Genomic DNA, 8,792 nt, shown 5'->3' on the forward strand with positions numbered 1-8,792 from the left:
ACTTTTTTAAACTAAACTTTTTTATAACACTTCACCACATAAAAATAAAATTTACTATACATAGTAATATTTATTTCAACTTACGTCGCTAAAAATGTCTGAAATAACAATATGATGACATGCTCTACATGTGACCATAAAAATATTTTAATAATGATTTTTAATCTTTGTATTTAACATTCATTAACAGGAACGTCGAAATGACAGTACACTGGCCAACCAATTAATGAAGTAAGCAAATGGCTTTCGCCGTTCATGAACTACCGTTTGAATCGAATGACAATTTCTGAGGGTTTTAACAATTTTTCTGGAATCTATAGCGATTTTTAACTGCAGGAATTATTTCAGTTCAAAATTCAAAAATCTTTACTATGTATGTATTTCGTAATCTAAATCTCTAAAATTGTTTTTGGAAATTTGATTAAATTGATACCTGTAATTGTTCTTGTGTATATGTATGTAAGTCCGTTTTGAATGTACATATATATGTATGCATGTATGTACATTAGAGTACTACGAAAACAGCTAATTTCGGACTTTGGAAACACCTCTAGTTGGAAAAGATATTCTGTATCATGGAGAATCCATAAAAAAAATATTATAAAAATTCTTAAAAAATTATTTGCACTGCCGGCCAATATATATTCCAATAATCCCTGTTTTCAATGTAGCCTAATGTGCATTAATAAAATTTAAATATATTGCTTACCACATACATATGCATTAAATATAATTTATATATGTGCAGGTATTACACTAATCATCATGTTAACATGTCTTATCTGTTCATGATTGTAGTATCATACTATGTACTATGTATATAATAGCTATGAATAGGAGTGTTGTGATGACTCTGTATGTATCGCCGATCTTATCGTTCACCGTTATAATATGTACATAGGTATATGTGTACATGTATACTACATAGATATTTAAACGGTTGGCCTTTAGTTTAGTTACTTATCGAAAGCAGCGCTTTTGTGCGGTGAGCGAAGTGAGAAAATCTGAACGGCAGAACAAAAAGCGTTTTAATTTTTTTCTCTTCTCTTCCCACTCCTCCTTCGTACTCGTTCGCCATTTCATCGAACTTTAAGGTGTAAGGAATTACTGCTAAAACTTTTGGCAGTTTTCCCGTCTAGAGTTTCAAACTCGAGATCCTTGTACTTACAACCTGCGGGAGAGGTGTGAAGTTACCTTTAAATATTTAAGCCTCTGACAAGGGAGATTGAAGTTCTTGCTCACCTCTCATTGGCTTCTTGCTTTCCACGTCGCAATTTTTTTTTATTATTATTATTCGCCAACGCTCGAAACCCGCGCAACCGCACTTAAAACTTAAAAAGTGACATTTAATGAATATGCTAGCGCATTTTTGTGACCTTTATAATCCCGCTGAAACGGGATATAAACGTTAAATTGTATCTCCCGAGTCTAATGATGACCGCGTCAGTTTGGATATGACGCTCTGTAGTGTAATCTCATTAGTGATACGGCGTCCGATTTCATCGCGTATTACAGCAATTATTGTAAACGCGAACTTACTATATCTAACAAGATGTATTCTCGAATCTTTCGGATCTGAACCGGGTTTGTATTTTTCGTAGTTGGGTCGTGTCAATATTGCATATTGACGAGTCGTTGTTGGCGCAGTGCAGTATGCGCTGCACCTCACGTGCATTGCCCGCCTGCAAACTGACGCTCATCCAATGAAAAGTCGACTGCAACGTTGTTTACTCACTCGGACCAATTTAATATGATTTAAAAAATTACTAATCTATTCCCAGAAAATTATTTACAATACAGTTGAAGTATGAGAAACTGTGAAAAAGGTCCTATGGATGCGTATATATGTAAACTATGGCTGATAAAACACACGATGAAATCTAATACATTATGTATGTATTATATATGTACATAATATAATATGTATGTATTTAATATAATATGTATGTATGTGTAGATATTTTTTATTGTATTAAATATAAAATCTTAAATCTATTTCCAAACTCTAGAAAATGTTTGCAAGATTGCGTCAAAAATGTGAAAAACAGCGATTAATTAACGTAATTGGTGGAAAAAAATGTTTGTCAATTATCATCATTTGCAATCGTTGGCTATCCACCGTCGGGTGAAGGCCTCTCGAGCACGCTTCCACTCACGTGGGTAGTATGTACATATGTATGTATGTATGTATGTATATTATATGGCAATGTAAAGGTCAAAAGTTTATTAAAAATTAGTTTAAATGATCGATTTATATGCATATTAACTGCAATCATAATATAGAGTATTCCTATGAAGAGTGTACCATTTTATTAATTAAATTGACTTGCTTTCTAATAGGAGTGATATGAAATAGCTATTTGTCAATTTTATTTCAAAGCTACATCGTTTACTATTATCATAGCTGCTCATTTTTATGAGAAAAGTAAATATTTCAGATATTTTTAGATGATGTCTAAATACATTTTTAATGAGAATGATTCAAAAACTCTAATTTCGTTGATTAAATATGAAAATATTTCAATTCCTAATATTTACTATCTACATACTTTGTGTACTATTTTCGTGATGATAAAAACCTTTAGAAATGTAGATGTAATGTACATACATAATTTATTTTGAGTATAATCTTTAATGCTGCTGGTCAAACTTGGATATTTGTGATCCAAGTCGATCGATTCCTAACAAAATTTGCCAATTTATCAGGATTCATTGTTGAAGTGGTTCCTCCATCAAATTGACAAGAACCTTACTCACAATGTCACCACTATTTGAATATGATTTCAAATATGTATTATCTATAACATAGATGTCTCTCTAAAGTGTATTATTATGCTTATGTGTCTGGTCAAAGTGACGCGTTAGAGGATTCTGTAATATTCCTGTGGCTAATATGTAAAAAATTTAAAAAAAAAATGGAACAAAAGAACGTACATATGTACATATGTACATATTGTAGATTTGTCGCTATGCGGATAAATTGCATGTTAGCATGCATAGCTGTAGATGTGGCGATTAAATGACGTTAAATCCAAAATACCTTATAAATTGCAAATATAAAATCAACGTTGTTAATATGATTAAATAAAAATATATTTCAAAATTGATATTTTTCTAATTTGAATTTTAACTAAAGGATTCAAAAAGAAAGGAACTTTGAAAGGATTTTGTTGATTTGTTCGTATTGGCTTAATGGCATTCATATATGCAAATTCATACACGTTTAACTTGATATCGTATTTGACTTCAACAAAGTAATATACTATTGCCGCAATATTTGAAATGAAAATTAGTCTTTCCGTTCCACCCACCAGACACGTGATACTCAACTGGTCTCGAATTAACCCTTCAACTTGTCAAATCAAACAAATTTAAAGCGTCAAAATGCGCCTGCGTCGTGTCATCAACCCGCTTTCCAATTTTGCAAAATTTTCCTTAGTGTTCCACTTAAAAATTTCATAAGAACGATTGCCCACGTGTAGTGAGTGGGGGTTGCTTCGGATGCCATTTGTATGCAAATGGCGGGCGCCCGGTGTTGTCTGTGGGAAGCAATAAACTTCTGCACGGACGAGGATCTCGTCTGATGAGCAGATATGATAAGCATATGAAATAGTTGTTGCTTAGTATGCTTTGAATAATTTGCGGATGGTGGTCTGAATTTGCAAACAACGAAGAACGGCGCACAAACAGTTTTCAGAAAGAATTTCCGCGCACGACATACAATATCTGCGCGTTTGCAAATGCATAGTCCGGAATTATCGTTTCAAGTAAACAAATTATAATAATGAAAATGCTTTTGTGGGGAATCTACAGTACAATATGTATATAGTACTTAATTGATTTTAATATGTATAGACAATATGCATAATTTAATAAGTATAGACAATTTTCTACACTACAATATGTACCTACATATAGATTACTCAATCGACTTATGAATTTTAATGTACATATAATTATGTCATCTTATTCACCAATAGAGGTTCAAAATTATTTTCGAAGTACTTACATGTAGGAAAGATTTTCGAACGTACTGAATGTGTGGTTGGCGAATGTGCATAGTGCGAAGCGTGTGTGGGGTGCATGTCTAGGAACGAGCGAAGCGTGTATGAGAGCACTTGCGTAAGGCTTGTCCGACGTTCAGACGTACAAATAAACACCGTTTGACCAAATTCACGTGTATCATTTGCAACCCCTTGCACCCTGAGCCTACATATGTACCGATTATTATGAAAGTAAAAAAGTCTATTTGGTAGAAATTATATTTATTTTAATAAAACAGCAAAATTTTAGTTCGCATCAATAATCTCAACATTTTTGCAAGAAGGGTGAGTGCAGTTTGGCTGTCATCGACGGAATTTGGCTGGAGATGTCGATGACGATATATGTAATATCGAAACAGTTGCCTTCTGGTTAAATTGAGTGAAGCAGTAGTAATATTGAGGCGCATTGCAATTCAATATTTAGTTTTGCTTGATGAATTGGGAAGAGGAACGTCTGCAAATGGGATGCTATAGCTGCTTCCATAGTGGAAGAATTGAGTGGCAAGGATTGTCACACAGTGTTTTCAACTCATGTTTTTTGCATAATCATTATGTTTAATGATGGTATTTGGTACATGTACAAAATTTTAATCATAGGTGTCACCTTGGGCAACCTGTAGTGGCACCTATATAGGGTTGGGGTTAATATTACAATGTCAAACAATAAAAATAGTATCAAAATATTTCCCGATCGATAAAAGAAACAGTATTTTTTTTTTTGGTTGATAGTGTGGTAACTTTATGCGATTGAACAGTGTTGCTCAAATTTCCGAAAGGCTTAAAACTGTTTATTGGGTGGAACCTAGCACTTAAACCTGGTAGTTTATGGGTGTAATTAAATTCATATTAGAATAACTGTAATGAAAAGTGAGCGTATCGCCGTTAACAACCAAGTTAGGCGTCAAACGAGCGTCATTTTTCACCACATTTTACGATCCCAAATTCAAAAATGAACGATAATTTATTCGCGAAATTGGAAAACGGCGAGGGGGAACAAGAAAGATAAAAAAAAGCCGAACGAAGGTTGGTCGGGTGAAGGAGAAAAAACCGAGCATTTGTATCGGAGTTAATCGAAACCGACACCGGGGCGGCACCAACCTTTCGCAAATACACTCGTTGATTACAAATTATCTCATTGGAGAGCGGGGTGGAAAATGGCAACCTCGGATCCATTACCATTTAGATAAGCAAAGAAAGAAATATGATCTTGATGACAATTTGATGACCGCCGTCTTCCGTTAATTAGAAACTTTTTTCCATCGCACCGCCCACTCCTCGCACCCACCCCCAACCACCCACCGACCTCGAAGCGGGGCGGGAGATACTCACCCCTCGCGGGCCTCCAATCGTATTCTCGTGAAGTCGCCGGATTCCGAGGCCTTCCGACTTTCCGACCCCCGGATCATCGCATTCTTCGCTCCAGACGTGTCCGAGCTGTTCCAATTTGAATTATTACAAAGTCTCGTGTAACTTTTAATCAGAAAAATAAAATTCATTACTTAAGATCTCATTTAAAAATATGGGCACTGAAAGAAAATAAAGATTTTTGAATTAAAAATCAAATTATTTACAGCATTTTTGTTGATGGCTTTTCAAATAAAATTAAACTAAATATATTTTTTGTACATTATAATAAACTTTAAAATAAGTAACCAATAGCACATAGTAATTGAACTGCATTCAGTGCTAAAATAATTCTAAATAATATCTTAAAAGCAAAAAACAAGTCTCTTAATAACCACTTTGTCGCCGTTCGCCCACCGGTGGGCGCTTGAGACAGGTTTAAAATCGCCATGCACCGCCCTTGGACACATAGTCGCTACACCTTAAATGAAGATGAATTAATTTTGGTTTTTTCACAACTACATCTATGAATAGTTTTAAAAACTAATAAATTTATTTTTTCCATGATATTTAAAAAAATGTCGATAATGTCTACAAAAAATGCGGCGATGAAGTGGTTTAATACCAATTCATATTAGCACAGCACGTACGGGCAACTCCACGTTAGCAGGAAGTATGGAAAGTGGTTCACTTTGATAGTAAAAAGTCGATGGAATGCGTTCATTATACGCTCGCCGATCTGGTACGTTTGCCAACATCCAAATGAATGAATGTCTATGAACCGTTTCAATGAAAATTAGATAAATTGGAAAGCTCTGATAGAAAACGATCGACCTGGAGTCACAGACCAAGGTTTGGCCAGCAGCAACCAGTGGGGCTCGAACCCGTGACCATTATATGAAAAGCATATATGCTAATCACTAGTCCACGCTGCTGGTTAATTATGAGTTTTCCTTAAATGTGTAAATATGAACTCACAAACATATATTTAGATTAGTTTCATTAGAAAAACCAAGTTCAAAGGTTTTTGCTACATATTTACTTTTGTACATACTGAATTTATTTTTGCAATTTGCAATTTTCCTTCAGTCAAGCCATTTCAAAATTATTAATAGCCGTCGAATGCGGTGAAGCCGACAGCTTATCGGCGAGATATCCTCGCCCACGGAAATTATGATAATAATATTAAGAAGTTTCAAGGCTCACGGTGGTGTGTAGCGGTGAGGAATGGCACCCCTGCTTGTCACACCGATCACGCTCTTTCATCTCGTCTCTTTCGAATAATAGCGCCGCAAAATATTGTGGTTGTCGGATGGGGGGTGGCTAGGGGACACCCCCGTACCGTCTCTGCGCCCACCCGACTACCCCAAACGACACACCCCTGCGGATGGATAGCGCCAATTTGGAATTCAAGGTTCATTCGCGACACATTTTTCGAAAGCCACACGGCTCGACTTATGAGAAATTTGAATACGTTTTTATTTCTGGTCGGGAGCATGTAAATATGTGTTCCGTCCCATCCAGACCCTCCTCGCCTACTCTTGATCCCGCAGCGCATAGCTCCATATACATAAATCAAGTAGGTGTTCCGTGTTCGGCCGCTTCCGGCTTTTCCGATTCATTTTACCGTGAGGTGATGTCTTTCGCACATGTATACCTACCTATACATACCTATGTATACCTGTACACAATGAACAAAAATAGCACCTTTTATGTGAAATTAATAAGCCTTAAGTGATTATACTAAATCAACCCGTTTAAGATAGTTTATATACAAAAAAACATTAAGTTTTCAAAATTTTACGTTATATTTAACGTTTTTCAATAAATAGTAAAAGCAACAACAATTTCTACCATAAAGAAGTGTCCATAATTTTACTCAATATATAACATACATATGTATATACATATAATGTAAAGGTTAATTTATGCTAGCACAGCACATAACGACAACTGCACATAAACAGCAGTACGAAAGACATTATTTAGTTAATTCTATAACGTAATAATTAATTATTTGTAACGTGATTATTCTATAACATAATTATTCTATAACGTAATTATTCTATAACGAAACTATTCTATGACGTAATTATAATTCTATGGCGTAACTTAAGAGTAGTAACTGACACGATCTATTCATATTACACCGTAGTACTTGTCACTGAAACATATCAAGCAGAATCTGTTTTCTTTGGCCACTGAAGAAATATAAAGCTGTAATTAAAGAGTGTCGGTTTAAAGTTCGTTTATACCAGTACAGCTTAAGAGGGCTGTACACCCGAAACCTTAATTTTGTTGCCGTTCCTTTCTTCGATATATGTATATATTGAGTGAATGCGACAATATATATCAATATATATGTATATTGAGTGAATGAGACAGTTGCGCTTCGACCAGATAAAACGTATTTTAAATTGACAACATCGAGGTTTCGTATTCTCCTATTTTCTCCTCCGAAACTCTCATCATCGGTATGAGAAAGATATTTTATGTGCAACTATGCGCGTATTTTTATTAAAATCGATCGTTAAATACGCACACTGGACTCTTTTCGTGGATGTAAAAAAAGATGCGATTTTATAGATGTTTGGCGGCTCCTAGCTCCTATAAAAAATAACTAATCAAAAAAATAAAACGATAGATACAACCCAATGGTGGATATCCATAGCATATTAAAAAATAATTTCTCTGGTGCTATAATTGAGGAAGGGAGAAGTCTAATACGTTTGTATGGACAAGACGCTGGTGTCCAGCCCTCTTAAGCCGACAACTGCAAGGAAACAGCAGTACGAAAAATATTATTTAGTATATTCTATGTATGTATATGGACACATTCATATGTTCCGTAAGACGCATGTAGCGTACCTTAAGAGCAGTAACCAACACAATCAATTCATACTATACAGCGTACATCTCATTGAAACATATAACCGGTTTTATTTGGTCACTGTGGAAATATTCACGAATGATGTGAAGAGTGACGAATATTCACGCATTATGTGATCATAGTGGCGAGTTCGCCCGTACTAACGAAAGTGCTGTCATGCGCAATTTAATATTTTTGGTAACGTTGTATTGTGACAGATCTGACCAGCAGCAAAGTCAGGGATAGAACCCGTGATCACTACATTTAAAGCATTACACATTGATCTTTGCTGCTGGTTAAGCTATAATAGTACCAATAAAAGTAGTATTTTCCGTACAGTGTTGTGCCGAGCTGTTAACGTACAGTTTTAGATAATATAAATGGACCTTTTCACAAGTAATATCAACTAATGCAGTTTCAATGGACACGTGGCTTTTTTTTTACTTTTTACTTACATTTAAAGTCTGCCTAATAGAAATTTAAAAAAAAGAAATGTGTTGAAGGCGTTGAAAGAAATGAATCTTTTTATTAAGTCA

The sequence above is a fragment of the Arctopsyche grandis genome, chromosome 8 (genome assembly GCF_051622035.1).
Source record: "Arctopsyche grandis isolate Sample6627 chromosome 8, ASM5162203v2, whole genome shotgun sequence".
Taxonomy (NCBI): domain Eukaryota; kingdom Metazoa; phylum Arthropoda; class Insecta; order Trichoptera; family Hydropsychidae; genus Arctopsyche; species Arctopsyche grandis.